General features: G+C 34.4%; 1 protein-coding gene across 4 annotated transcripts in view; it reads left to right on the top strand.

Annotated features, from left to right (window-relative positions):
• The window catches only part of SOX6 (SRY-box transcription factor 6), a 652457-nt gene that overhangs the window by 145289 nt on the left and 480459 nt on the right, over nucleotides 1–26709 (top strand). For all 4 annotated transcript variants that reach the window (XM_027580197.2, XM_027580203.2, XM_027580196.2 and 1 more), the window contains one exon: nucleotides 17024–17095. The gene's annotated coding sequence lies outside the window, so the exon portion shown is untranslated. The remainder of the gene's footprint in view (nucleotides 1–17023; nucleotides 17096–26709) is intronic.

Here is a 26709-nt window from a genome sequence, read left to right as displayed (position 1 = left end):
TTTACATGTTCTTATATTAATGGGAAAATACATATGCTTCCTAAGCCTTCCCTCTCCACACCCCCCTCCAGTGACAGTAGGCTGTAGATATCTTCCTTGTTGATAAATATGGATATATGCCACAATTAAATGACTGCATTATACTCTATTTTGTGGTTGTACTCTACTTATTCTAATATTGATGAACCTTTGGTTGTTTCCAGTTACTTGCTAGTATAAACAACACTTCAGTGAACATTTTTGTACATATGCCCTTTACCCACTTGACCAATAATTTACTTAGGATAAAATAGAAATACAATTTTTGTATCAAAAGACATGTACATTAAATATTTGGATATATTAGAAAGGGCATTTTTTACTTACATTTTTTCATATTGTTTTAAGTTTTTTTCTACAAGTGATATAGCGAATGCAGAATTGTCAAATTGCCCTCCAGAAAGTTTGTGCTATATTACATTCTCATCAGTGAATGGGAGTGCCATATTCCTCATGCTTATGAACATTAAATATTAACAATATTTTAAGTTTTTGCTAAAGTGCTATTTTGTATTGAGATATTGTTGTATTATGTAACATTTTAAAAATTGTGATATTGAATACATTTTTTAGCTTATTTGCTGTTTCCATTTTCTCATTTATAAATATTCCACTTATTTTTGTGGCCTATTTTTCTTTTCTTTTTTTTTTTTTTATTGATTTAGGAGCTTTGAAGACTCCCTTTGAAGACTCCCTTTTGTTACCAAAAGTATACTTGTTTCAGTTTGTGGTTTATATTGTTAATAGTCTTTTGTTAATATAGAAGTTTATAAATTTTAATGTAGGCAATTTTATTAATCTTTTCCTTGTTTTAATGTTATGCTTAGAAAGATGTTTCTTATCTAAAGATTTATAAATGTAGGAGTGCCTGGGTTAAGCATCTGCCTTCGGCTCAGGTCATGATCCCAGGATCCTGGGATTGAGTTCTGCAACCCGCTCCCTGCTCAGCGGGGAGCCTGCTTCTCCCTCTCCTGCTTCTCTTTCTTGTGCTCTCTCTCTGTCAAATAAATAAATAAAATCTAAAAAAAATAAAATAAAAAAACAAAGCTAATGATCCTCAATTAAAAAAATAAAGATCAATAGACATTGGGTAGGGTATGTGCTATGGTGAGCGCTGTGAATTGTGCAAGACTGTTGAATCACAGATCTGTACTTCTGAAACAAATAATGCAACATATGTTAAGAAAAAAGAAAAAGAAGAAGATAGCAGGAGGGGAAGAATGAAGGGGAGTAAGTCGGAGGGGGAGACGAACCATGAGAGACGATGGACTCTGAAAAACAAACTGGGGGTTCTAGAGGGGAGGGGGGTGGGGGATGGGTTAGCCTGGTGATGGGTATTAAAGAGGGCACATTCTGCGTGGAGCACTGGGTGTTATGCACAAACAATGAATCATGGAACACTACATCAAAAACTAATGATGTAATGTATGTGATTAACATAACAATAAAAAATTAAAAAAAATAAAAAATAAAGATCATACAAATATAATCTTTATATTATGTAAATAGTTTAAATTTTTAAAAAAGATTGTTTTTAGTTTTTACAGTCAAAAAATTCATCTGGAATTTATTTTAGTACAAAGTGGTAGGGATATAATGCATTTTTCCCAAATGTCTACCTCTATTTATTGAATAGTTTATGATTTATTGAATAGTTTATTATTTCTCCACTGACTTGAAGTATCACTTATATAATATACTCTTCTATGAACTGTCATTTACTTCTAGATTTTTCTGTTCTTCATTTATCTGCCTGTTATTCCTGTGCCAAAAATACATTGTTTTAATTTTTGTACTTGTGTATATTTACATTAAGCCTTTTATTTTTATTTATTTTTAAAGATTTTATTTATTTATTTGACAGAGAAAGACAGCGAGAGAGGGAACACAGCAGGGGTAGTGCAAGAGGGAGAAGCATGCTCCCTGCGGAGCAGGGAGCCTGATGCAGGGCTCAATCCCAGGACCCTGGGATCATGACCTGAGCCGAAGGCAGACGCTTTAACGACTGAGCCACCCGGCCGCCCCTACATTAAGCCTTTTAAACCTAAAATATATTTAGGTTATTTTATTCTTGGAAAGAGATCAAACTTCTATATTTAATTTTTTGAAATCACCTCAAATATAAATTATTTATTTGATGCAAAAAATAACATCCTTGACCTTAGAATATTTCTCTTTACGTTTTGTAAGTTTTCATATGGTGTATATGATATCCATGATAAAAAATTTCATTTTTTTTAGAAGAAAGACTCTTCTGTCCAGTAAAATTGTTCTGGGGAGCTGCTCTGAGGTTGAAGATGCAAGAAGACTTTGAATTATAGGCTGATACGTGGTCGTGGCATAGTTCCTGTCCCAGAGAACTCTGGTGGTTGAAACACAGGAGTAGGGTCAGAGTACAGGAGTGGTGGGATTTAGAATCTTTTAAAAGAAGCTCTTTTAGCATCAGGACCTATAGGTTTTCAAAGACCTAGGTTCTGAAATGTAAAGGAATGCTGTTTAAATGACACAAGGACAGGGCGCTAGCTTTGAAACCAGAGATTGTGAATTTGAGTGCCAGCCCTGCCAACTTACTACCTTTGTGAATATCTAATCCCACTGAGTTTCAGTTTTTTCATTTATAAAATGAGGATAGTAATCCCATCACAAAGTACTTAAGAGGGTTTAATGAGAAAATATCAGTTGAACAATGGTTGGCCTATAGAATTTACTTCATAATGCCTGGTCTTCTTTTTTTATTGCGAATTCTGCAGAAACAAGGCTGATGGGGATAAAATTTAGGGCTGGGATTTGAGTCTTGGAGAGCTCTGTGAATTTATTTCATCTCTGCACATTAAAAAAAGCAGTGGTTTTTGTCCCAGTGCTAGCATGAGAGCACTAATGTAGGAAAATGAGAATTATGTGGTATGTAGCAGGGTATTTTCCCTATGTACACACACACACACACACACACACACACACACACACAGAGTTCTAGCAGTCTCATCATGGATCTCAGAAAAAGAAAGGGAAATTAGGAAAATTCCAGGACAAGAAGATATAGAAATTGGTAATTAACTGGAAGTAGGGGAGATGGGAAAGTGCTGGCATTGGAGAAATGTACTTAAAAATCCAGTTATTTACCCCATTTCCATTTGCAAGGTGCCTTTTATCAAATGAGTTAAGTGGGAGAGCAAAATATCAAAACTGGCATATTAGGAGAGATATGAATGCCAACTATCCCATTCTACAGATGAAGTAAAAGGAGACATTTATGTTCCTCATAGAATGAACGTAACTCCAGTGATTGGAAACTCTGAAAATGAAAGTTCTGTTATCAATTTGTCATATGGTCCTAAGTGCGTTATATATCCATTTCCTTGTCTGTAAACTAGGGTGCATCTCTGCACCCAGAGATACCATTCTGGTATCTCTAATATTTTTCATTTAGCAAAAGGTAATTTCTGATAGATGCCAGCTGGGATCTTGTCTGGACTTTACAGTGAAATCTTTAAGTTGTTATGAAGAATATGCAGCAAAAGGATAAGGGTCTTTCTATATGATTCTCTTCATTTGCTTCTGTGTTTTTGAGGAGAGTGAGCAGAAGACTTAATAAGGTCTGAGAAGGACTAATCTATAATGTGTGACTGAGCTCCCTGTGGGTATGCAGTGTGTAGTTATTGAGTTTGATGACGGAGTAGCATTGCCAAGGACACAGCTCTCAGGTCATGTATCCTTGAGACATTCTTCTTGAAGACATGGGTGGTGATATTAGCTACCAGGCCATTGGTGTAAGTTGTGACTTGGGCGTATTTCAAGGAAAAAGCAAAAATAGGAATACATTTATAGAAGACACTTCCATCTAGCATGTTCATGTCTCTAAACCTTACTAAAGCTTTGGGAGTTAGATAATAGTATCTCCATTTCCTATGCATATTCTTTATATATATATATATATATTTTAAAAGATTTTTAAAAGATTTTATTTTTAAGTAATCGCTATACCCAATGTGGGACTTAAACTCATAACCCTGAGATCAAGAGTCACATGCTCCACCAACTGAGCCAGCCAGGTGCCCCTCCTATGTGTATTCTTTATTTCAGAAAAGATTAGCTTTATAATCCATTTTCTTCACCTAACAAATCTCACACAAAATTAATTATTTGTCTCCTTTACTAGACTTCGAACTTCTTGAAGTTATCAATTCTATTTATTTTTGTTTTTTAGTACTTAACATAGTGTGTGGTGCAGAGCAAACGGTAAATGATGAATAACTGATTTATTCTAGGAATCAGGACTCTTAGATAATTAGCCATAGTCACCAGATCTTTATTTTTCTCTTCTTTTAGCATCTCTCCCCCTTCAATTTCTATCATGAACTGAGCAATGCTTAAAAAGTATAAAGTGCTGTATACATGCTATGTAGCAAGTTAAGACCATATTGACTCTGAATTCACATGAATTGTTCTGGTCTGAATCCAGTTGATAATGCAGCTGTTATTTTTATAATCTTATCCTAAGTACATATTTGCACAACAGGCGGTGTCAACTCATCTAAATAACTTGGTGTTATTTGCCTGATACATTAAATTATAGAGCTCCATTACTGAAGTCATTATTTGTGGTTAAGAGGGAGTGGTACTGAGAGTGGTAACAAGAAGAATTTTTTAATATGAGTGTCAAACTGGACCTTCTTTAGATGTCTTTAAATTTATCTTGATTTAACTACCTAGAAATGCAAAGAACGGTCCTTCCTCCTTCGTCTACTAGTTTATTCCACAGGAAATAGTACGCTGATTTAAGAAAATGTGTGGGCTTAAAAATTAGTACTTTTTGCAAGCTTTTGTTAAATGATTGCTTTTAAAATGTTCTGACACTTTATTTTGTGAGCAGAACTCTGGAGAGAAAACTCAGCAGGGATGGAATCCTTTTCCTTTTTCTGGGTATGATAATGCACTGCAAATGTTGAGACTATTCTAACTATAATATTTATCTTACAATGAATCCAAATTGTCAGTTGCTAGAGATCTGGAATTGTGCTTTATTGTTCTTTATCCCTAGAGGTTCCAATTCATGTTATGCATCCTGTGGGCTCTCAGAAATGTTAATTGAATTGCTGGAGAATTGCTTGTATCATTCTCAAATTAAAAAAAGTACATCCTGCAATAACTAAGACTTAATTTTTAAGTTAAATTCCCTTGTCTAGCTTCTAATTCTCCTTACATTTGAGAAAATATTTTATTTTATTTTATTTTTTAAAGATTTTATTTATTTATTTGAGAGAGAGAGAGAAAGCACATGAGATGGGGGGAGGGTCCGAGGGAGAAGCAGACTCCCTGCCGAGCAGGGAGCCTGATGCGGGACTCGATCCAGGGACTCCAGGAGCATGACCTGAGCTGAAGGCAGTCGCTTAACCAACTGAGCCACCCAGGTGCCCTATTTTATTTTATTTTAAAAAGAGATTTTATTTATTCATTTGAAAGAGAGAGAGTGAGTGAGAGAGACAATGACAAGGGGGAGGGGGAGAAGCAGACACCCTTGCTGAGCAGGGAGCCGATGTGGGCTTGATCCCAGGACCCTGGGATCATGACCTGAGCTGAAGGCAGTCACCTAACCGACTGAACCACCCAGGCACCCCAAAAGTATTTTATTTTTTAAAAACAGGAATTCCAAAACCTGAGAATCTTTTCCACAAGATAAAATGTTTAATAGAGTTACAAGATTTTTGTTTATACACAAAAGTTTTTGTGAGCTTACCCACATTTAACACAGTTGCCCATTAGTCCAGCAGTAACTGAATTTTAGTGTGCATAGGAATTACCTGGGGGCTATGCTTTAAAATAGATTCCTAGGCCATACTCTCAGAATTGCAGAATCAATAGGTTTGGGTGGGACCCAACAGTCTTTTTTAAAAAATTAATTTTAATAAGCATCCCAGGTGGTTTTGATATAGGGAGTCTGAGGATTATGGTTTGATAATCATTTTTTTCTCCAGACCTACTCACACAAGTCTTTCTCTGACTTCTGTTATTAAACTGATACCATGTATGTCTGAAACTAGACAGGCCACAAGAAAAAAAAAAGATATATTAAAGAATGCAATAATATGTATTATTTCCAAGAAGGATATTTTGCTAAGAAAAACATGGGATGTGAAAGAAGACATTAAAGAGAACAAGTTTACTAAGTGAAAAGTTCTAAAATATATTCTGAATGTCTTTTTGGCCCACTGCTTATTTTTTGTTTGATTCTGGTCAAGTGACCTTGCTGCCTTATGTTGTGTTTATGAATTTTTTTATAGTCAAGACTTCAAAATACAAGAGTTTTGGGGATTAAGTTACACGGTGATTCTGTAAATAGGTTTTGGAAGTTTGTGGTCTATATTTTTGTCTTGGTTCATAGCAGTAAGCTGCTTTTGTAAAGTATAAGACATGCACACTTCTAAATAATCTCATTCATTTTTCATGTAGACATAATTTTTATACTGACTATCCTTGTTCACAGATAGATCTTCTTGAATTGTTATTTCAGGAGAGCAGTAAACTGTTGGCAGTTGTGAAAACATGTCAAACTTAGGCAATTTTACCTCTGATTATCTATTCTGCTGCACATGTTGGTAGAGGTGAACTGGTGGGCCTAGAAAATGCAACATTAATTTCTCTTCTTCTGACCCAGAAATATCTTAATCTGACCATTTACAATGTGTTAAAGTAGGCTTAGGAAATGTTAAATTAAAGTGGATAAAATGTAAAATTGTAAAATCTTGGAGTGGTAGGGACTTTTAGAGGAGAACTGGCGTAGTAGTTCTTGAATACCATCTACAGCAAGGCTGGCTTTAACAATCACCTGTAGAGCTTTTAAAAAAGTGCAGACTCCAGGCCCACTCAAGGAGATTCTCATTTAGTAAGTCTGCAGCAGGGCCCAGAAATTCAAACTTTCTAAAAGCTTTCTAGGCAATTATAATCAGCTAAGTCTCATTGTAGGAATTCTTTCTCCAATATCACCGGCAAAGGGTCACCTACCTTTCACTTTGACAACTCCAGCAATAAGTGAGGCAACTTATTCCATTGCTTTTCTTTTCCTTTCATTTTTTTGTTTAATTTTTAAGTTTAAATTCTAGTTAACATATAGTGTAATATTCGTTTCAGGAGTAGAATTTAGTGATTCATCATGTAACACCCAGCGCTCATCACAAATATGCCCTCCTTAATACCCATCATCTATTTAACCCATCCCCCTGCCCACCTCCCTCCAGAAATTCTCACTTTGTTCTCTAGTTGAGAGTCTGTATTATGGTTTGCTGCTCTCTTCCCCCCCCATGTTCATCTGTTTCATTTCTTAAATTCCACATTTGAGTGAAATCATATGCTATTTGTCTATGACTGACTTATTTCACTTAGCATAATATACTCTAGCTCCATCCACGTCATTGCAAATGGCAGGATTTCATTCTTTTTGATGTCTAAGTAATATTCTATTGTGTATATATATATATATATATGTATATATATATATATATATATATACAACTTCTTTATCCATTCATCAGTTGATAGACATTTGTGCTCTTTCCATAATTTGGCAATTGTTGATAATGCTGTTATAAACATTGGGGTGCATGTGTCCCTTTGAATCAGTATTTTTGTATCCTTTGGGTAAATAACTAGTAATGTAATTGCTGGGTCATAGGGTAGTTCTATCTTTAACTTTTTGAGGAACCTCCATACGGTTTTCCAGAGTGGCTGTACCAGTTTGCATTCCCACCAACAGTATAAGAGGATTCCCCTTTCTCTGCATCCTCACCAACATCTGTTGTTTCCTGTGTTGTTAATTTTAGCCATTCTAACAGGTGTGAGATAGTATCTCATTGTAGTTTTGATTTGTATTTCCCTGTTGATGAGTGATACTGAGTATCTTTTCATGTGTCTGTTAGCCATCTGGATGTTTTTTTTGGAAAGATGTCTGTTCATATCTTCTGCCCATTTCTTAACTGGATTATTTGTTTTTTGGGTGTTGAGTTTGATAAGTTCTTTATAGATTTTGGATACTAACCCTTTATCAGATATGCCATTTGCAAATATCTTCTCTCATTCTGAAAGTTGCCTTTTAATTTTGATTGTTTCCTTCACTGTGCAGAAGCTTTTTGTATTGATGAAATCCCAGTAGTTCATTTTTTCTTTTGTTTCCCTTGCCTCCAGAGACATGGCTAGTAAGAAACTATTGCCGATGCCAAAGAGGTTGCTGCCTGTGTTCTCCTCCAGGATTTTGATGGTTTCCTGTCTCACATTTAGGTCTTTCATCCATTTTGAATTTATTTTTGTGTATGGTATGAGAAAGTGGTCCAGTTAGATTCTTCTGTATGTTGCTGTCCAGTTTTCCCAATACCATAGCTTCTAAAGATTTGTCTGGACTGAGCTAAAATCCACCATATTTTAATTCTCACCCACTAGTATTGTTCTTTCTTTTGCAAAGAAGAAAGATAAACTAACCTGTAACCAGCATTTACCATATTACACTCACTGTGCTAGATACTACCTCTTTGTTGGCTTGAAAATATTAAACTAGATACAATGGAATATTATTCAGCCATCAGAAAGGATGACCATTTGCATTGATAGAGATGGAACTAGAGGGGATTATGCTAAGCGAAATAAGCCAAGCAGAGAAAGACAATTATCATATGGTTTCACTCATATGTGGAACATAAGCAATAGCACGGAGGACCATAGGGGAAGGGAGGGAAATCTGAAGGGGGAGAAATCAGAGAGGGATATGAACCATGAGAGACTAAGGACCGTTGGAAACAAACTGAGGGTTTCAGGGGGGAGGGGGGAAGGAGAGGGGGTAACAGGGTGATGGGTATTAAGGAGGGCATGTGTTGTGCACTGTGTGTTATATGTAACTAATGAATCATTGAACACTACGTCAAAAACTAATGATGTACTATACAGTGGCTAACTGAACATAATAATAAAAAAAGAATGTTGTAGGTCAAGCAGGAAAAATTAGCCATTTTATTAATTCTTGCCCCTTGAGTATAGTTTCTAACACTTTGTGATGAAATGGGAAGTATACATTTCTTGAGGAAAGTCACATGTGTGATTGAGTTACAAGCTGAACTATCTACTTTTTTTCTTAGAACCTCATTTTTATTTGAAAGAATGGCCAAAAGACACACAGTGGTTATTCAGATAGCTGCTTGGCAGACATAGTCCCAAAAATAAACAAAGTGAACCAGCTGGCCATTTTAAGAAAAGCAGCTGACATTGCTGTCAATAATAAAATTTGAGCTTTCAGGAGAAAATTAATAGTTTGGAAAACTTGTATCTACCATCATGAGCTTGATGACTTCCCAATAGTTAAAAACTTTTTTGATAAGATTGTTGATGATATTAACAAATGTGATTTTTAAAAAATTGAATAATGAAATATGTCAATGTTTTGGAAATCTGCACAACTCACTGAACTGATATTTCCAAATGAACCAATGCATGAGGCTACAAAATCATGCAGGGGTAAAAGATGCATTTAATAAAGATCAGTGGGTTTTAGAAGTAACAGAATACAAAAAGTTCATTGATACTCAGTTTTCAGATTTCATATTGCAATTAACCTTTGAGAAACTATTACTTGTCAGGTTTTGATGGGTACGTGTACCCCAATGTTTATAGCAGCAATGTCCACCATAGCCAAACTGTGGAAAGAGCCAAGATGCCCATCGACAGATGAATGGATAAAGAAGATGTGGTATATATACACAATGGAATATTATGCAGCCATCAAAAGGAATGAGATCTTGCCATTTGCAACGACGTGCATGGAACTGGAGGGTGTTATGCTGAGTGAAATAAGTCAATCAGAGAAAGACATGTATCACATGACCTCACTGATATGAGGAATTCTTAATCTCAGGAAACAAACTGAGTGTTTTGGAGTGGTTGGGGGTGGGAGGGATGGGGTGGCTGGGTGATAGACATTGGGGAGGGTATGTGCTACGGTGAGCGCTGTGAACTGTGCAAGACTGTTGAATCACAGATCTGTACTTCTGAAACAAATAACGCAACATATTTTTAAAAAAAAGAAAAAGAAGAAGATAACAGGAGAGGAAGAGAAGCGGAGTATGTCAGAGGGGGAGACGAACCATGAGAGATGATGGACTCTGAAAAACAAACTGAGGGTTCTGGGGGGGGGTAGGGGAATGGGTTAGCCTGGTGATGGGTATTGAGGAGGGCACATTCTGCATGGAGCACTGGGTGTTATGAACAAACAATGAATCATGGAACACTGCACCAAAAACTAATGATGTAATATATGATGATTAACATAACAATAAAAAAATTTAAAACATGAAAAAAAAAAAGAATAGCTACAATTATCTGGAAAAGTGATTGAAACACTCTTCCTCTTTCCAGCTTTGTATCTATGTGAAGATAGATATTTTCCACATAATTCCACCAAACCATCACAGTGGACTGAATGCAGTAGGTACTTATGAGAATCCAGTTGTCTTTATTAAACCAGGCATTTAAGAGATTTGCAAAAATACAAAACAATGCCGGTCTTCTAATTTTTTTTTTATTTTGGCGAATATGCTTATATTTTAAAAGTATGTTATTTATGTTACTATGAAATAGGCTCATCATCAAATGATTATTATTTAATAATTTATTTTATTTTAAAGGAATAACTGATTTTTTCTCTCAGATTTAGTTTCTAATATAATAAATATTGATAAATGTGACCATAACCCTTTGGGATTTTCAATAATTTTTAGAAATGTGAAGGAGTCTTAGACCAAAGAGTTTGAGAACCACTGGGATAGATGGTCCCTAAAGTTCATTCCAACTAACCATCTTTAGAACATGCAACCATTCTAATGTAACATGGTTCCTGTAAGATTTCTTAGCCATTCTCTTCTGAATGCTTGTCAATGTCCTTTCTAAATTGTAGCTCTCAACACTGAAATCATATTGAAGATGTAGATTGAACAGCACAGAATACATGAATAGGCTACTAGAAGTAGCCTTCAATAATAACTATCTTTGGAAATCTTTAAGAAAAGGGGAAATTCCTTTCTTTGAGGAAATAAGTCCTTGTTCCAGGAAAGCAGAGTGTTAAACTAGGTAGCATTTTAAGTTGTCCTCCTTGACACCTCAGAAATACTCTTGAACTTTTGCATTAGAAGATATAAATGTCAGTAACTAAACCCTCATTTTCCATCACTATTGTGATGTTCTTTATTAGCATTTGCATTGAAAAAAATTGGGCATTAGCGCGGTATCAGTTCCTTCGAAAGATGAATTTTACATTTCACTTTTATAGTTAATTCAAATTCTATATAATTTAGTATAATTAAGAAGAAAAGGAAAGATAAGAATTACGGAGTTCAAGAAATATGGCTTTAGCCTACAAATGCTATCTATAAACAGCAAAAGTGATAATAATATTAAAGAAGATTTTACATTTTTAAAAAAATGATGCAGTTTAGGGGAGAATAGCAGTTGTAATGAAAAAATCTCCAGGAAAACTTATTTGAATTGGCACATAGGATATTTTTTAATGCCTCCCAAATATTTATTTATTTAAAAATTTATTTATTTATTTATTTGAGAGAGAGAGAGAGAGAGAAAGAGAGTGTGCGCATTGGAGTGGGGAAAAAGGCAGAAGGAGAAGGAGAAGCAGACTCCCTGCTAAGCAGGGAGCCCAACTTGGGGCTGTATCCCAGGACCCTGAGACTATGACCGGATCTAAAGGCAGATGCTTAACCGACTGAGCCCCCCGGGAGCCCCCCACTAATTTTTATTTTGATGTATGGAAGATCAGGCACTGATATCTTCTCAAGTTAGTTGAGAAAATAAATGCTTGAAAGGGAGTTTTAACTCAGTGCCTCATTATGTATGACATTATTAAATCAATGATTCCATATATTAAAAAAAATTCACCTTTGACTTGAGTTTTAAATATGCAATAGCTATAATTTAATGTAAAGGTGAACAAAATTTTGTTGCAGGTGTTTTTGGAAGCACTTCCGTACTTAAAAAAAATACCTCAGAATCATTGTCTCTCAGAGTTGGAAGGTCATTTAATCCAACCACCCATTTGATGCTTGAAACTTCTTGCTAAATCAAATAATAATAATAATAATTAAAAAAGGATGGGAATAAAAAAAGAAATGGGTGTGGCTTAGAGACAGCTTTAAGCAAGATTTAAAAAATCTAGTTTGAAAGCTCTTAAAGTGTAATTATACAGGGAGGTGGCAGTGTTTTTATTTGCTATTTACTTTTATCTATTACCTTTTTTTGGTAGAGTGAGACATGCTTTTGTGAAAATGTTTATGGTTTCTTGACTTGATGTCAAAAGACTTGTTTGAAGTTGCCTTGTAATTCAGAGGTTTTTCTTTTTGTAACTAGTATTAGTATTTGGCTTTGGCTGCCAGAATAATAGCAAGTTAGTCTGGATTTGGGGGACTACTTTTGAATAGATAATATACTGAATTTTAGAAATAGCTTTATTGTTTGTGGACAAATTAGACATGTTAAGTATAAAAAATCTAAATAGCACCAACTTATAAGAATAAGGAAGTAAAAATAAGCCTATATCTCACTCAATGTTAACATTTTTGCTAAATTGAACATTACTTTGTGAAACTTGCATGTGCATGTGTGTGTGTGTGTGTACACATATTTGATTTTCTATAATTTGATTGGTTATTACACATGTAGTTTTTAAATTCAATAATACATTTTGGCCATCTTTTTATATCAATAAATATACATTTATATCAGAATTTTTAATGATTATAGAGTAGTATTATATGTATTATATATAGTATTATATGTATTAATGATTATAGAGAGTATCATAATTTGCTTATCTGGTTAGTAGGTTATTTCCAATTTTTGGCTGTTATAAAAATGTTGTAATGAACATACATATTATTTATTTATATATAAGTTTTTGTGATTAGTTTTTTAGGATAATTTTTGGAAGTAGCATTGCAAATTCAAAGGATATTGACATTAAAAATTTTAACACTTAACTCTCAAATTACCATTCAGAAAAGTTGTACCCAGTTTATAATCTCATCAATGGTATATGAAAGTGTTTTTTTCCCCACACCCTCACTAATACTAGTTTTTGTCCAGTTTATAAAATATTTTGCCAATATTTTAGGTGAAAATATTTTATTTATATTTCTTTGATTATTAGGTAGATTATACACATTTTTGTGTTATTGGACATTTGTATTTCTTCATTTGTACATTTCCTCTTTGTATTCTTTTTTTATATATATATTGAAGTGCTTGTAACAATGCACTTTTTATTTAATAAATTAAGGATGTACAAAAGATTTGACAGAGAATATGAACCATGTCACCGCCAAGGTCAGATGTAATAGTCTGTGGCCCAGGTTGAATTATTGATAGTTTTAAGAATCCTTGAGGGGAAAGGCCATGACCTTTTAAAAAAAAGTTTATCTATCTACCTATCAATCAATTGAGATATAATTTACATATAATATTGTATTAGTTTTAGGTTTACAAAATAATGATTTTACTTATTTAAAAAAATGTTCATGTTCATATTATCTGGTACAGTCTCTCACCCATGGTCATCATTTGCTGAATGAATGAACGAACACACAGAGTAATGGGACAATCCATGGTGATTGGGTGTTCTGAGGATTCATTCTCCTAAACAGATTGTGATTTTCCAGAACAGATGGTAATTTGCTCTGGCATTTTCTTCTTTATCTTTTTAGGTTTGTGCTGCCCTCAAGACCAAAGTGGTCACTTTTATTTTGGAAATGGCCTAAACTTTCTAGTTCTTAAAGAAGTAACTTACTTCAAATTGTGTGTTAATTCTTGTGAGTTAATTCTTAACTCTTTTCCCATCAAAAAATGTTTATTCCTAAATTGTCTGCAGGAGGAAATACATTAAAGTCTTCTTTTTTATAACAATGAACTGTGTGATTTTAGAAGCTTATGTTTTTAATTTATTTTTATTTTTTAAATTAATTTTTATTAACATATAATGTAGTATTTGTTTCAGGGGCACAGGTCTGTGATTCATCAGTCTTACACAATTTGCAGTGCTCACCAACATACCCTCCCCAATGTCCATCACCCAGCCACCCCATCCCTCCCACCCCCCTCCACTCCAGCAACCCTCAGTTTGTTTCCTGAGATTAAGAGTCTCTTATGGTTTGTCTTCCTCTCTGGTTTTGTCTTGTTTCATTTTTTCCTCTTTTCCCCTATGATCCTCTACCTTGTTTCTCAAATTCCACATATCAGTGAGATCATATGATCATTGTCTTTCTCTGATTGACTTATTTCGCTCAGCATAATACCCTCTAGTTCCATCCATGTTGTTGCAAATGGCAAGATTTCATTTTTGATGGCTGCATAATATTCCATTGTACACACACACACACACACACACACACACACACACACATATCACATCTTCTTTATCCATTCATCTGTTGATGGACATCTAGGCTCTTTCCAGAGTTTGGCTATTGTGTGAAGCTTATGCTTTTTAAATTGTTCTGAAATTCACCAGTAGTGTAAAACAGTTGATAATGAGATTCAGAGTTGCTTTTAACATATGTAGTAAGACTACACTGATATGACAAATGAGAATTATTGACTTCATATTGATGTATATTAGAATATTATTTGCCCTGAATGTCTAGAATCTGATTTGTTCCAAATTTCAAATATTTCCAGAGTTAGAGATCTTAACTCCTAAAGAGTCCAATGATTGAAAAAATGAGATATATGTCAGCCCCAATATTTTTGGATGCATTTTATTTTATCCCCCATCATTTAAATGCAAATGAAGGAATGGGATATATTGTGTATTTTGCATAATTCCAATTCATGCCTTTAAAGGAATAGTTGCCAGAAAGACAAGGTGTGATTATTTTTATAAAATGTAAGTATTGGATTCTCCCAGAGTTTATGCTTTTGGATATATAGCATTTTGCTATAGATTTAATTTGTGGATAACTTCAAATTATAATTTACAACTCAGGGCAGGATAAAATGTAAGAATAGCTTATATCAGAACAAGTATTCTTTGCTGGCTTTCAACAGTACACAGAGTGTGTCCACATAGTGTTATGTAGTGTCCCAGATAAAATTGTTCTCCTGGATCTGAAAACATCAGAAAGCTTTGAGGAAGAAAGGGTGTTATACCAAAAATAAATTCAGAGTTACCTTCCCTGGCTAGACTCTTCTGTACTTCTTGCATCCATGGAAGTAGGCATCATAGAATTGTTGGAAACTGGTGAAACTGGAGTGAAGTAGGCCCGAGGCACCATTCTTTACAAAGAGAAGGAGGTCCAGGGCGCCTGGGTGGCTCGGTCATTAAGCGTCTGCCTTTGGCTCAGATCATGATCCCAGGGTCCTGGGATCGAGCCCCACATCGAGCTCCCTGCTCCACGGAAAGCCTGCTCCTCCCTCTCCCACTCCCCCTGCTTGTGTTTCCTCTCTCGCTGTGTTTCTCTCTGTCAAATAAATAAATAAAATCTTCAAAAAAAAAAAAAAAAGAAAGAGGTCTAGTGAAGAAACCCAATAGGTGTATTAAGCATCAATACATAAAACTGTCCAAATGCCCAGGAATTTATTGTCTATAAATCCTGACTGGAGGGGACCTGGGTGGCTCAGTCATTAAGCATCTGCCTTCAGCTCAGGTCATGATCCCAGGATCCTGGGATCATGCCCTGCATCAGGCTCCCTGCTCGGTGGGAAGCCTGCTTCTCCCTCTCCCACTTCCCTTGCTTGTGTTCCCTCTCTCACTGTGTCTCTCTGTCAAATAAATAAATAAAATGTTTTTTAAAAAATTCCTGACTGGAAAGTTATCTGGGCCACTTAGGCAAAAGCATATTATAGGAGCTGGGGAAGGGCTGAGTTAGATTTTTATTTCATATCTCAATTTCAGATGCCTAATTCATTTGCGCTATGTAAATATAACGTTGGAAATAGTGTTTCCTACAAATGATGTTGATCAAGATTAATTTTTCCAGAATGAATTTTATTTAAATCTAGTTAGGTAACTAGCCAGGTTAGTTAACTAAACTAGATGTTTACTAGCTATATTTAAAAAATGTGGATTGAATAAAACTAATCTCTAAGTCTAGGAAAGTTTCTGACCTAAATTAGGAACTCAAGCTCCATTATTATTTTAAGTTGAACACTACTCATAGCCATTCTCACATTTTGGAAAGAATATGGGCTTTGCAACAAAGTTTCTTTGTTTTCATGGAACTAAAAATGTGCTGTATTTAGACCAAACAATAAAAATAAACTACCAAACTACCTTCTAATGCATGGGGGTTCTGGAGAGAGGAAACCATAGATATTTAGAGGCATAAAGTGACTCATTGTGCTAGTTAAAACTTTTTACAAGGCTAGCTCTGTGTGTTTGAGTTGCATCTGTTACCTCTTCAGCCAGAACTAAAGTGTGTGCAAGCAAAAGAATTTTGGATTGAATTGTGCCTTATACAGAATGCATTGCATATAGCCTAAGTGTCTAAATGTGTTCCATACCATCAATAGAACAAAAAGTGCATCTTTTCATTTTTATTCTACCTGTAAGATATTCCTGTTGGATATATCCAAGATATTTTCTGTGAAGTGCATTCATTTTAACTTGCAGACATAAATTAAACATGTTTTTTAAATGTAACTTGTAAGCCTCTATTCCCTTAAAAATTATTTTCTTCCTTTTGTTTTTACTTATTGATACTTTAAACACCTACTTTACTACTTTTTTTTTTTAAACCATAATGGACAGAGATGTATTCCTAGAGGTAGAACAGTGGAATAATTTGTCTCTTTTGGTTATTATTATCTTGGAAAAAGCTGTTAGAATAGATGGGAACAACTGCCTGAGTTAAAACTAGTATAATTTGTAGACATAATGTATATACTCCTTTAATAAAACATATAAATGCAATTTACTTATATTTTTAAATTTCATTTTCTGTCTAACTTTCAGGTCACTTTCATGAATTCAAAGGCAATTTACCAGTGATTTCTGGGTGCTGGGGCTGATTATTTGTCTGTATTTGTAAGTATTGGTTTATTTATTACTTTTCTCATTGCATAATGAAACAGTTACAGTTTATAAACAAGTTCTTAATTCCTTTTGTGTGTGAATTTTTATTATTTTTTCTGTTACTTTAAGTGTTATTAGGTTTTTGTAAGTGCTTTCTTAAGAGGACTATAGAAATAGTACCAGCTGGTGAAAAAAGCCCCAGTTTATTGTGATTTCCAGTGAAGTAACACAATGGCGAGGCCCGTTACAATAAGCTGGAAGAATAAATATCTTACTTTTTGAAGATGGGGCTCAATTATAGGAATGAATTACCTTAAAGGGGCTAGTCTATATACACATGAATAATTTACCCTGGTAACTTCTTACAGTCTTCTGGTTGTCTGGACTTGAAAAGTACTATGTGCCTGTGCACATAGGAAAGACGTGAGATGATACAGAATTCAAAGAGCTGTCAGCACATGAGGAGATTATGTACTAAGGAGCCAAAGGCTTATTTAGTGAATGTATAATGTGTATCCAAATGGGGGTATTCCTGCTTTCTTCACCATCCCCAAAACACTATTAAATTTTAAATGATATTTGGGAGAACAAAGATTCTTTTTTCTCAGAAAAGAGGAACATTTCAAGGGAAAAATGGAATGAACTTGAATGATCGATTATAGTACTTTAAATTGATATATATTTATTAATATAGAAGTAGTTTAGAGTATGAGGCAGGTATTAAAAATGTCTGCATACGTATAAGACCATATTTAAGTAACATGAGTTTAAAATATATTTATATGTGTATATTGTTGGAATCTAAGGAGCTCATATACATTTTATAGCAACAAAGACAGAGGAAAATTGTCCTCTGTTAGTGTACTCCTACAAAGGAGTTTTAGAGGATATACTTCCAGGAAAAGTATTTAAAAAAATGCAACATTATAAATTCGAGTTTAAGTTATTCAGTATTTAAGCAGAGCACAGTGAATATTTATTTAAAATCAACTTTTATCTTTCTTTTAGTAGTAGCATTGATTGGGGCAAGCATTTTGAATCAACTTAAAAAATAGATGAGAATGTCTAATATAGTTTAATACATTTTGTATATATTTAATGCTTTATGAATAAGTACATTATTTTTTGGAACTATCAATTCACGTTTTATTATTTGAAGACTTAATTCTTATGTAAAACACAAAATATTAAACTGCATAGCTCCTTTGGATTAAATGTAAGCTTTTAATTTGTGCAAGGTATCATAGTGAGGATTAGGAGCTGAAGAAGATGGAGAAAGAAATGTAAAGTATCTTTGAAGGGCTCTCATGAAAAAGGATAATTCCAAGGAGCTGAGCTTATCCTATTAGAAATCTGAGTAAAAGGAAACAATTTTGAGTTGTTCAAATCTTATCTTAGTTGCTATATCCTTTCTTTTACCTCCTTTCTCTCTTCTTTCATATCATTCAATCATTTACTTTAGTAAGTTTTTAGGATGACTACATTTTTAAAATGACAAATACAAGATAATTACTGGCAATTCAACCAAGATGGCTTTTATTAAAGCGTTAAAATATAGTTTACATTTCTCATTACCCAAAGGCCCTCTTTTCTGATTTCTTTACTCCTCCTTTGTGTTCCTCCTCCATCAGACATACATAGGCTAGCTTTGAATGGAGGGGATCCAATTAGCTGAGATTTTTTCTAGCGATCTAACAAAAAGGGAGACTAAATTCGAAGAAGGGAATCTGTGGCTATAGTTTTCATATGGTTATTTCTGGAGTTCAACGTAAAAAAAATAATCTTTTAGTCAGTTTTGTCTGATCACGTAGGCAGAAGTCATGCTAATCATTTAGGCCCAAAGTAATTGTTTTTCAGTCTTGAGAATTTCCATGTTAGTTTAGGGCATGGACTTTGTTGTTCCTAAATTTAGTGGTCTCAAGCTTTGTTAGGGCCATCTTCTAACTGTGGAACCTTCTTATTAAAGGACCATAGCAGGATTCAATGACTAAGATAAGTCAGATAAAATTAACATGGCATCCAGAATGCTTGAGTTCCCATTCCTTTCAATTATTACAGAAACTGTCCACCACTTACACTGAATGATGAGGCAGCTAAAGCAATGGAAATATTTATCTAGTCTCGCCTAAGAACAAGCAAACGGGATCAGTGACAATGGCTTCTTTTAGGAACTTTAATTTCCATCCTGGAACTGCTTATTTGCTACATGATCTAAGGCAGAAAGTTATACCTCATGGCCATGGGAAGGTTTCTTAGTAAGGTGTGCAGAAGCCAGTCTGTGAGATAAGGAAGGTGGGATATTGTTTTGCACATCCATAATGAATGGGCCACACCAAGGGTGTGTGAGAACTGACTGGAATCTTACCTACTCACATCAACTACCTGTGTCAGGAGAGGAAAACACTGGGAAGGAAAATGTTATCTTCTCAGAAGCTGAAAGCATCTTATTGCATATTTTTTCCTCTTTAAAAAATAAAACTTCTCTTGTCTTTTTCAAAAGTAGGCATTGTATAAGAAGACCTTGTTTTGCATGTTAACGTCTAACATTTAATTTTTTATCTCTAATTTAAAAATAATTATGTAATTCTGACCATTCAGTTTTACCAGGGCAATAAATTATTGGTTAAAAAAAAAAAGAAACAAAACAGAGGTAGGTCTTTAAATACCCTGCTTTTTCAAGTTACCTAGGCCTTTTAAATTATTTGATAATGAATTTACTTTTATAAAATTCTGTCTCTGTTCCTGGTCTTGAATGGCAACCTTTTCCCTGAAAAGATACAAAAGTATTTTATTCTCTGGCACAAGAAGTGATTTTTGCTTAGCCCCATGCTTGAGGCAATAATAAGAGTATCTTAATTTGGTATAACACTTGCTTTTACAGACATTAAATTGGCTGAGTTTTATAAAAACTGTTAGGTGAATAGGAATTATCCTTATCTTTGCAGAGTAGCAGGACTCAAATACAGGGATTCATGGTATAAATTCAGTGCTCTTTCCATAAAACCAAGCTATCCTGTCACAGAGAGAATTTTAGCTCTCTTTCTTTTGTTGTTTTTGATCACCATCTCAGTCTCCATTTGGTGGCTGTACAAATATTTTTGGAAAGTTGAGGTAGAGTAAGTCAGGGAGTAGATTGTAGAGTACCTTCTACCAATAAATTTCCTCGTGTTCCTGGATCATTTGCTCCTCCCTGACATTTTCCTATCCCCCTATTCCAAAACTGCTACACGTCCTGCTTCAGCTGAAATTTTTTGAATTGCGTAGATTTTCAGGAAACAAACAAAAAATCACAAATTTATCTCTTTGTGGTATTTTAAAAGGAAAGAAATTCTGTTTCAAACTGAGCATAACCCAGACCAAAGCTCCCTCAGTGAGAATGCCTGTGATTTTCAGGACAAGTAGGTCTAAGTGCATTATCTTTAAAAAATATTATTCTAGGCTAATCTTGACATAGAGCAGGTAAATAAAAAAGATGAGCTGTGAAAATCCACAAATAGGGCTTGAATGCCATTTTCCATGACAACGGGAGCTGCCCCATGAAAGCATTAATGCTGGGAATGTGAGGAATTTAAAATTGTGCCTTCTCAGTTTTACAGTTGTGTGCTCATGTTAATTAGAGATATACTGACATTTGAAGTATCTACATTAATACACACAGCTACTGTACATTTGTGAACTGTGGCCAGAAATCTACTTTAATTGAAAGCAGTTCACTAATCTGAATGTGTATATCCATTACATTTTAAGCTTTTAAATTTTATATACTAGTGCCCTTAGATACTTGTTCTTTCTGCTCTCTTCACTTTCTGTTTCTAATTTATTTATACCTGAAAGGACAGCCTGGCCTATTTTAATCTCCTCTCGGTGTTTTGGAGCAATATTGATGGAATTTTGAGGAAAAAAATGTTTTTAATAGTGTCCTTTATTTGCTGTAGTTTGAATCTCTTTCTAAATTGTTGATTTTTCTTGCAAACCTTTAAGATGGCCTGCCGCCGAAATAAGGTAGGATTTAGGTTTATGGAATTTGCTTCACTGGCTATATTTAAGCACTAAAAAGCTACTCTTTACAGTCACGCTATGGTTTTAGCCAGAAAAGCCCAGTATTAGAGACCTTGATGGGATGAACAGTGAAGAGGCATTCTATTTTTCCTAATATAGCTGGATTTCATCCTTCCCTCTTGATGTCAAGCCATGTATCTTAATTTTTGATTTGCAAATATGTTCACAATAGCTGGATGACTTCTTGAGGTCATCTTTAGCCCTAGAGTTTTTGCTTTGTCTCTCTTACAAAAAGAAGATCTTACATCTATTTTTTGCAAGCTTGTATTTCTTAAGAATTTGCCTGTCAGGATTTTTAACCTAATTGTTTTGTGCTCGTTGTCTTACTTTTTGGACCAATCTCTGAATATTACACAAGGCCAGTTAGAAAGAAGCCTCCTTTTAGTAGAACCAGAACAAACTGCTCTAAAAAGTTTGTAATACTCTGGACTTGTTTCATTAAACCATTTTACTGGCACCATTAAACCACTGAGACCTGGGACCATTAAAACTTACTCAGTATTATTATTAGGATGATGGCCTATTTTACCCTTTATTACTTTTATTCACTGTGCTAAGTTCCTCTGTTCTTTATTCTTTCATGTTGCTTACTACATATTGTGCCATCACAGCACATTTGGTAATTCCAAGTTAATTGCTCAATTATCAGTGATAGTCATGAAGCACTTGAAACATGCGCAGTGGAAGATTTAAAAAATTTCAAAATAAGTTGGTGTGTCATAATCTCAAATGTGAAACATGCCAATATCTGCAGGCATAAAAATACACTGCCTGAGCTAGGCATTTCAGGGAAGGCAAAAATCTACTCTTAAAATCAGGGCTTTTGTCTGGCAGTGAAGTGTTTCATCTTTGCTAATTTCAAACAACATGTCTAAATTTGATCTTGGTTTACTTTTCAAGTCTAAAAATTTGGTCGTGGTTATAAAAGAAAAGGGAAGGAAAACTATTGATTCTGTTTAAATGTTTTACCGGAACCTTATAATCATGATATTCACTGTTAAGTGGAATTTGGTGTAGATCCATGTTGGATATCAATCAAAGAAACTGACTTACTAAGGATGTAAAGTGATCTCTTTATAATGTTTCTTCACTTATAAGGCAATCCTCTAATCAGAGGACAGCATTACAGTGAAGGTAGTATGTTGATGCTTTATTTCTACTGGGAAAAAACCCATGAGAACAATGACACTTTGGGGACTTACTCTGAATCTCATACAGTAATATTCTCAGATGCCTTCAAGATAACTTACACATTATGGCAAAATAATTATTGTAACTCTTTTGGCAACTAGGCAAACTATCATTAAATTTTGCATTAGTATTCAGTTTAGGGTTTTCTCTAAACTAATACAGCGCCAACAGCTCTTTTTTAGATGCTATTATGGTTCTTTCACATTTTTATAGTACTGTAGTAAAGCTGAATTTACTGGCTACATTTGAAGGTGGAGTAGAGCAGCACAAGAGTCAACATAAAAGTGATTCAGTGCCCGTTGGAGAAAAATTCTTCTTAACTTGAGATTGGAAACAATGTGGGGCTTGAGGGCAGTTTGCTAAGAGCAGCTAATAAATTTGAATATTTCCCCAAGAAGCTGTTTTCTGAACTTGTTTTTAACCAAGAAGATAGGCTTAATCATCTTCCAGTATTCTTACGTAACTTTCATTAATATTTAAATGAATTAAATGTATATAGAGAAGGGGAAATAAAGCCATAATTTGAACTGGGTGATGGTCTCAGATTAAGGTTGTGAGGGAGTGTCAGTAAATGCAGTAATTATGCACAGTTAACCATTATTTTATCATATAATGATCAATAATTATATATGTAATATAGAACATATATATAATATATGTAATATAATGTCTATACTTCAGTTAACAGTTAAGCCACTGATTTACTTAAGCATTTAGAAAGAAATAATTTAGTAGCTATTCAGTTTATAAAGATTGAATAATCAACAAAATCTAGTTCATTTTGTTGTATACTTGTCTCTACACATCACTCTCAGCCTATAGTCTTATCTGAAGTACATATTTCATGTCATCTTGGAGTATGGATATAAATGCTTATCATTTCACCAAATTTTTACCAGTTCCAACCAGAAAATGTGAGTTAAATATTGCTAGTAAAGATAAAAATATTTTTTGCATTCTCTCCCTCTCTCTATTTCCCTCCCTTCCTCCTTCCCCCACCTCTCTCTCTCATATATATATATAGCACCTACATATATCTTATTGGAGTTTTTCAAAGATGCAAGGCAGTTATAGTGTAAAAAGATTAATTTCCAAAGCCTCACCTTCCATAGATGACTGGCAAAAGAGACCTATCCTTAATGTTTAATCAGTCAAAAAAGTTTGTCCATGTGATGTAATGCTTTTTATTATTATTATTTGCTTAGCACTAAGGGCTTGGCACAGTGCTTACAAGAGAAGAAAAGATGGTTTCTAACCTAAGGGCTTAAAACTTGATATGTTGCTAGAGAGTTTATGTGGGTGGAGTTTTCTTTGGATACAAACTGTAGTGGACTTACCTCTTTTCAGCTCATACAGTTTCATATAAACTTAAAGTGAATGAGTTCATTAATAAAAGCAGATTTTCTATTTTTATTTCGCCTTTGGGCTCTTTTATATCTTTGGAACCTATAAGCACAACAAAAAGGTATGTTTGGCAGTTAATTATAATTTTTCCCTTTTTGACCCAGGCATAACAGATAATTAAGCAATAACATTATTGAAATCTAAGTCTGCACCCCCGTAGCTGCCTACATTAGGTGGAATATAGGTTCTTTTTTTTTTTTCCTTAAAGCTATGGCAGGCTGATAAGCCTATGGCTTGATTTTAGTTATTGCCACTAGCAGTCTGAGTTTCATTTAACAAAGTGCAGAATACAGATATATATATATATATACATATATATATTCCTTCTATAAATATTATTTTCTTCCATGGCTACATACATGTAGCATCACCAGCTAGAATGGGTTGTTTTGAGGTGAGATTGGTCACACATAATTTGATATTTGATATAGTAGGAAGTATACACTTAATGAATAGTTGACAGGCTTAAGGGATGGAAACATTCTGGGCTTTCTGGTAGTGGCCATTTGTAGAAGGCACTATTGATTTTGTGACTAGTTACAGGGAGTTTTTCCCTGGACTCGCAGTCACGGAACAGATAGAAATTGAAAGTCAATATCTGGGGGAAGGCTGACAATGTAAGGCATGAAAAATGTGGGTGTAAATAAAAGAGCTGAATATAAGAAAACTTTGAGCACCTGGAGCTTTTTGAGAAGATGTGGTTGAATAAATGGAAGAAATACCTGTCCCTCCAGTTTCACTGCAGTAATTGAACAGAGGAGACAAAAGGGAGAGAAATTAATGAAACAAGATTACTGAAACAGGAGATTTTTGTAAAATCATAAAATGGATTTGAGGATTGTTATTTAAGATGTGGAAATACTTATTTGGATGACAGTAGTAACTTAAAAAGAGTTCTATCATTTCCCTCTCTAATTTGTTTAATTTTATTGATTTCAATTCAGTGAATTTTAAGAACAGCTGTAGGAATTTTGGGAAATGGGTAACCCCTCAGTAGAAAAACCAATGACAATAATTTTGCTTTATTTGGGGGAAAGATTGATATATATGAAAATAATCGTATATGTATCACACTCTAAAATTTTATATGGGAGATCTTTAGAAGTGTCTCATTGTAACTATTACCAAGAAACATCCTTGTATCTTCTAGAACAAAGAATCATGTGAATCAGGTTTCAAATATGTTATATGATGTTTTTAGTCTTAGAGGTTAGGAAGTTTTTTGGAATCACATTTCTGTAAAGTGACTTTTAAAGTAATGAATATTTCCTTCCTTCCTTCCTTCCTTCCTTCCTTCCTTCCTTCCTTCCTTCCTTTCTTCCTTCCCTTTTGTCCTTTCTTTCTTTCTTTCATTTAGAGATAGTTTTCAATTAGCCTGTATGCTGCTTGCAAAGTTGTAAGACAGTACCTAACGCATGTCCATTAAATTGTAGGCAGGGTCACCTTTTTGATTAAGGACTGAAGAATCCCTATTAGGTTACTTATATGAACTAAGGGTACTCTTGCTCATTTTGTACAATCAAAGAGACTGGAAAACTGTTGGAATTAGTTTTACTGTTGTGAGGTGATAAAGTTAAGATAATGGAAAAGAGATGATAATCTTTATTGATCTAGCAGCATACTAAACCTGAATTAAGATTTGTCAAATTTTAAGGCTTGTTGAATGTTTGCTTTCGAAGAACAAGATAGAGGATTAATCATGCTCAAAAAGATAATTTTTAAGTTTTCAGAAAGACTTCATACAATGAAATATTCTATTCAGCCATATACTTACAACCTTGAAGGCAGTCCTTAGTTGTGTTTTTCAAGCAAGTCTTCCACATAGAATGAATTTGTCTCAGTGTTTGATGTTGGTTGTTTCTTGAGAATTAGTTTGACTGAGGGTTAAATATCCCATGTAACCAATAGGATAAAATTTATAAATGATCTCAAGGATACTAAGCAGGAAATGAAACCCAGATATGCCTGAAACAAAGTTGTGGATTGGTTAAGATTATGATTATATAGAAAACTGATAGAACAACAAGCTGTGCAGCAATCTGAAGTGTTTAAGAGGGAACAAGCTGCCACTCTCCCACAACATTGCTGGCCAGACCAGCGCTTTAACACTTCCCAGTGTCTGTGGCAGGAGAGGAGTGGGTCTATATTTGGCAGAGAGAAGTTAACAAAAAGCAGCTGTTGCTTATGTTGAGCACCTGTATGTTTTGGACATTGTGCAAGGCACTTTTATGTTGTTATTTTTAATCCTTCCAATGATCTTAAAAGATAGTTTCCTCCCTCTTCCAAGTCCCCAGTTATTTTCTCTAAATTCTGATTCCTTTTTTGCTTTCATAGCACTTAAAATGATTAATAAATATCATACATTTGTGTTTATTTAATGTCTATTTTCTTCACTAGATTAAAAGTTCTGTTGGGGCTAAGACTATGATTACTTTGTTCAAACCTGTATACCCAGTTTCTATCACAGTGCCCGACACAGTAATTTCCCAGTAGATATTTGTTGAATGCATGAACAACTGAACAAAAAATAAAGATAATGGAAGGAAGAAGGAAGGAATGCAAGGAAGAAAAAGGCAGAGGTGGGATTCAAACACAGTCCTTCTGACTTCAGAACACATCTCTTTCTACTCTAGAACACCAGCAGGGGTTCATTTTATTTAGAATATTCTTTTTTTTTTTTAATACCCAGCATGGAACCCAATGTGGGACTTGAGCACATGACACCGAGATTAAGACCTGAGCTGAGATCAAGAGTCAGACATTTAGCTGACTGAACCACCCAGGCGCCCCTTGAATATCCTTGATTATGAACTTATCTGATAAAATTTTCATAGGTTCAGCTGTTGCAGAGTATCTCAAATCTGTTTACATTGTAGTTTGAGAATTCTTACGTCTTACTCTGAGCCTAAATGCCATGAAAAAGGCCTGTACTGTCTTTTTCTCATACTGTTGGAATATTGCAACCATTTTAT

The sequence above is a fragment of the Zalophus californianus genome, chromosome 11, assembly GCF_009762305.2.
Source record: "Zalophus californianus isolate mZalCal1 chromosome 11, mZalCal1.pri.v2, whole genome shotgun sequence".
Taxonomy (NCBI): Eukaryota; Metazoa; Chordata; class Mammalia; order Carnivora; family Otariidae; genus Zalophus; species Zalophus californianus.
This window is presented reverse-complemented; position numbering and strand designations above follow the sequence as displayed.